Consider the following 6000-nt stretch of genomic DNA (forward strand, 5'->3'; position numbering starts at 1 on the left):
GTAATGCATCACCAGAAAGTACCTCTCCTGTCTCTAACTATGAATGAACACAACACTATCTTACCATCTACCAAAATTTTTTGCTATACAAATATCAGTGTGGTTGACGACGCACAACATGATGTGGAATATGCAGATAATTCAGTATACGTGGTCAACATTCCACACAGTCTGGCAGTGAGAACCAGGGCCTCGGCAAGCAGGGGACTGACTACCAGGGCTCCATGTTGGGAGAGGACCCCCAGTTTAACGGACTACCAGGGCTCCATATTGGGAGAGGGACCCCAATTTAACTGACTACCAGGGCATGTTGGGAGAGGGCCCCCAGTTTAACTGACTACCAGGGCTCCATGTTGGGAGAGGGCCCCCAGTTTCAAGAGATTTATTCGTCGCATACATAGGCCTACACGAGACATGTAGTGAAATGAAGGTGGCCATGCCCGCCTTGATTGTGCAAAATGTTTTAAAGGGCACATGCATTGCTATTCCTAGCACTATTTGGGCAACTTTACACAATTCCTGTGAGTCTATGGAAGACATCTGTAAGGTTTATTTAAAAAAAAAATTGTTTTATATTTCTAATAGAGTACTCAAAAGCATCATTTTCCAGCCTCAGGATTTTAGCCTGTTCTTAAAGGGGACATGGATTGCTATTCCTAGTACTATTTGGGCAATTTTACACAATTCCTGTGAGTCTATGGAAGACATCTGTAAGGTTTATAAAAAAAAAAATTATATTTCTAATGGAGTACTCAAAAGCATCATTTTCCAGCCTCAGGATTTTAGCCTGTTATTGGCTGGGCTCCGCCCATAAGCACTTTCAGTGACCGTCACCCACACAGTGTGATACGAGAGAGAGGGAGAGAGATATATATAGAGAGAGAGATGTAAACAGGGCTGCATCTGAGATTAGCAGGTCCCCTTGTCTCTCCCTCCCGTTTCAGGAAGATTTGCACTGTGCCGCGCGCTATAGACAGGGCGTTAGTTATGCTCCCGAATCGAGAGAGAGAGATGTAAACAGGGCAGCGTCTGTGAGATTAGCAGGTCCCCTTGTCTCTCTCCCGTTTCAGGAAGTGTTGCACTGTGCCGCGCACTATAGACAGGGCGTTAGTTATGCTCCCGAATCGAGAGAGAGAGAGCACTGTGTAAACAGGGCTGCATGTGTGAGATTAGCAGGTCCCCTTGTCTCTCTTTCCCTGACAGTGCGACACGCACGCGTGTGTGTATGTGTGCTCTGTCGCGAGGGTGTAGTTCTCCCTCACTCTCGTTCGCTCGCGCTACAACCACATAACCCATAACTATCTGCTCGATCCTCGCCACGTGACGTCACCATGCGAGTCAAATCAGAATGACCAGATTTTTTCCACCAGGAAATGGTCTGAGCTGAATGAGAGCAATTCGCCAATATGGTATTTAGAGACACAGACACATTGATAATAACTACTATTAGTAATAATACAATGCTAGACACTGAAAAAATACATTTATAATAAAATAGATTAGTACTAAGATACAATACAATGCTAAGCTTAAAGTGGTCCGCACACGGCGGGCGATTTTTTAAGCGAGGCGACCGACAGAATTCTATCGCCTCCATTGTTATGAATTTAGAGAACCCACACGGCAGGAGATTTTGAAGCGACGGTCGCGCAGCAATTTCTGTCACCTGGCAAAAAATCGCCTCAATCCTATTTTTTGAGGCGACGGCAGGCGACACAGCAAGGACAATGAGAAAATAACATGACTTTTCTACAGTAGAAGTAGTACAGAAGTTCTACTGGTGTATCATTTGTACACCATTAATGTATCAACCACCCCACCCAACCTCCTCCAATGTACAGTTTCTATGTCAAATATATATGCTCTCTTTTTGTATCACAAACATTACTGTATTTGCAAATCTGGTATGTCATAAATGTATAGATGTAGCAGTACTGTATCTGTATGTCGTGTATGTCATATATATTATGATGAATTTAAAATGGGGGACCCTGATGTAAACAAGACGAAAGTCTTTCTCTGGTCTGCATCCCCTTAACAATTGGAAGGCTTGGGCTGCATTTTTCGCCGAACATATAAATGAGAGAATTAAAGTGCTGTTTGTTGCCGTTCGAAGGCAACATCACTCGACAAAATCCGTCCCTCGGTTCTCGAGTTACATGCCGATATGTCGGGTGTGTGACTTTTTACGTGCGCGCATCAGATTATCACCCCGGACTCCCGAGGCTCCAGAAGTCATTCATCCGCCGATTGCGAAAATGATTGGTCAGCGTTGTAACTTGTAGCAAACAATGGGTCTCATTCCCGAACATTTTTCAAAGATATATTCTGGAAGACTTATCTTGGAACCACTGAGACATAATCTATGACAAGTACACTCTGAGTCCTGAACGTGCTGGAGATATGTCTTAAGTGGCTGAAACGGTCGCAGAAATTATATGATCTGATATCTGCTTGGAGAATGGCATTATGTCTTAAACTCCAAAGCGCGTTCCCGTTCAGCTCATTTGCATACAAACCACGCCCCCGACAGTCCTTATAAAGCAACTGTTGACGCAGCTGTGTGAAATGGAATGGCGGAAGTGCTTTGAGAGCCGCGTGATTACGAAACCTAGCGTCAGTCAGTGCCAATCAGAGAGCGTCTCCGAGAAATGCGGCTAGGTTTCATAATCACGCTTGCGCCCATCAAAACTAGATTAGATTAATGTATTGGCATCATATACAGCTTGCGGTACACACCTGCCGCAGCGCGCGCGCACACACACACACACGCGCGCAGTACTGTATATGAATGAATGACATATAATATATATAGCCTACGGGCCGGCGGGCGTAATGAATGAAGCAGTATGGCTTATTATTCCATAAGCCTATTACTGTTCATTCGTAGGCGCACACAAGACTTGTTATGGAATATTAATGCAGTCTATTTCCACCGATTAGCTTTAGCTCTTATTTATTTATCCACTGTCATTTCAGTGTTGGTGTATAGGCTATATAGTGTATTTCAATATAAGTTTAATTGATATATTCGAAGGAATGCAGGTTTATAGCTATATCAACCCCCTCCAATGTACAGTAAATGACCAAGTATGGTTTTGTCAATATTCCAATGTACAGTTTTACTTGTACAGTGTAAGTCTACCACCCCTCCAACCTCCTCCAACAGTCGTCAAATGTACTCTCTTTTCTGGACTCTTTTTGTATCACAAACAGTACTGTATTTGCAAATCTGGTATGTCATAAATGTATAGATGAATTGAAAATGGGGGACCCTGATGTAAACAAGACGAAATTCTTTCTCTGGTCTGCATCCCCTTATGTAATTGAGCTGTACTGTACTGTACCCATTCTGCAATCTGTTAATAAAGTTTTCAATCAATACCAATCAATGGGATACATTGCATGTTTACCTGCATTCTTTCAAATGTATATAATTAATCATTAAAACAGATGTGTAACAAATAAGAAATGCAAATTCCACAGAAGGCATTAAATTATTATTATTTTCAATCATTTCACAATAATTGCATAATTGTGTTTGAATATCTGAGTAATTAAAGTAATTATACATTTGTCCAAAATAGCTGGTTCAGATATGGTTAATCCAGCTGCCCTGTGATCAGATGAATCAATTTTTTTTTATTTTTTTTATCAAATGCGTAATTTCTTATCATACAAATATTGTCATATTTATTTTAATTATGATCAAGTAATTAATTCCAAGGAGGCCTGTAGCGTTAACATGAAGGACTCACTATGAGAACACAGTCTGTCAAGTTGTAATAAAGTTTTAAATTAGTCAATCAATCATGAGATTTGATCGTGGGCTGAGAGCATATTTAAGTGTGCTCCTCAGCACTCTTAGATCTGCTCTCAAATAAGATCTCAGGAAAATTTGGGGACTCCCACTCCCAGCCCTAATATGTCTTAAATGGGCCAAAATCTGGCTAAGACGAAATATTTTGTCGTAACTTCGTTAGAGAATGAGACCCAATGAGTATAGCTTTCCAGTGATATCTTTCCTGTGCGAATCAGGGATATAGGTGAAAATTGACAAGCGAAGACGACGGAAGTGATACAAATTCCGAATGAATTTACTTGGATGAGGAAATGGAGAGATGGAGAGCTTTTTTCTTGGCACACGGTTTAGCCGGACGGATTTTTATAAAATTTGGACCTGTACTACATAAGACTTCAGGCTATGGATTTGTGGTGTTTTCCAGCTTATACAAAAAAAATATAGCCTATATATTCTTTTGGAATATTGCAACTAGGCCTACTAAACAAAAACGTGAGTACACAAGTTCAAATCAAGTTCAGCCCTATGTTACTCATTACCACTAAAAGTGATTTGTCTTTATTGTGTCAGAAACTTCAGAATGTTATCTTTCAAAAGAGACCAGGCTTATGCATGTGCTATAAGCATAAAGTATAAATATAAGCTTTGCAAAAAAAGTATGCAGTCCTCAAGTTCAAGTAAAGAAATGTCCACTTTTCTGGGCGCATGTTATGTGGTTAAATTTGGCATATTGCAACCACTACAGAAAAATGTGAGTACACAAGTTCAACTCAAGTTCAGACCCATGCTACTCTATTTCATGAGCACTAAATGTGATTTTCCTTTTTTGCATTAGTAACTTCAGAAGGTTATCTTTCAAGGGAACATATAAAGATAAGCTTTGCAAAAAAGTGTGCAGTCCTCAAGTTCAAAAAAAAAAAAAAAAACTTTTCTGGGTGCATGTTAAGAGGTTAAAACAATAAGGCATCTTTGAATAAACTTTGAGTAGAGATTCAAGATTCAAGAGGTTTATTTATCACATACATACACAAGACGACAGTGGCTCAGGAGGTAGAGCAGTCGTCTGGCAATCCGGAGGTTCCCGGTTCGATTCCCGCTCCTCCTGAGCAGCGTGTCGATGTGTCCTTGAGCAAGACACTTAACCCCTAATTGCTCCCGATGAGCAGGTTGGCACCTTGCATGGTCGCCTCCGCCATCGGTGTGTGAGTGGGTAATATGTAAGTAACAAATTGTAAAGCGCTTTGGATAAAAGCGCTATATAAAAAAGCAGCCATTTACCATTTAGTGAAATGAAGGTGGCCATGCCCGCTTCTATTGTGCAAAGTATCATCGAGGCTGGGGCCAGCATGTCCTCTTTTTTGGAAATCAAAATATGGTCACCCTACATTAACTAATAAATGAACAATGCGCCACGATGCATTGATTGATTGATTGATTGAAACGTTTATTAACAGATTGCAGAATGGGTACAGTACAGTACAGCTCAATACATACAATTGTTAAGGGGATGCAGACCAGAGAAAGACTTTCGTCTTGTTTACATCAGGGTCCCCCATTTTCAATTCATCATATGACACACACGACATACAGATAGACAGTACTGCTACATCTATACATGCACCTACTAGTGTTTTTATACTCGGGTAACAAAAGAAGTTGTGGATGTTGACAGAGTTTAATGTCCAGGCTGCAGCTGATGTGGTTTATAAGGTTTATTGTCCAAAGTGAATGATGGTTGAGAACAGAACAGTTAGTGTCTTCAGTGAAAAAACATCCTCTCAGCAGGTGCATAACAATACTTGTCCAATCGGTGGTAATGAACATATTGTAGCGATCAGTGACTCATGCAGTAATGTCAGGAAGAATGAGGAGAGCTTGTATTCGTATAGGTGGTTTAATTCCAGCTCAATATGGGTTTAGTTCCCTCGTAATGCACAACACAGCTACCTGCTAATACGCTCGCTTTACAACAACCTAACGTCCGGTCCGTCCTGGGCAAACACATGGGCAAAACAGAGTCCATTCTCTTCGGTTCAAATAACAAACTCAGCAAGACCGACGGCTTCTCAGTTACAGTGGGTGACAATATTGTCACAAGGAAAGAAGATATTACCTACCTGCGTTCCATCCTAGAGGCAAATCTTTCCTGTGACAAAATGGCATCCAATGTAATAAAAAAAAGTCAACCAACGAACTCG

The sequence above is a fragment of the Notolepis coatsorum genome (assembly GCF_963971535.1).
Source record: "Notolepis coatsorum genome assembly, chromosome: 13".
Classification (NCBI taxonomy): Eukaryota; Metazoa; Chordata; class Actinopteri; order Aulopiformes; family Paralepididae; genus Notolepis; species Notolepis coatsorum.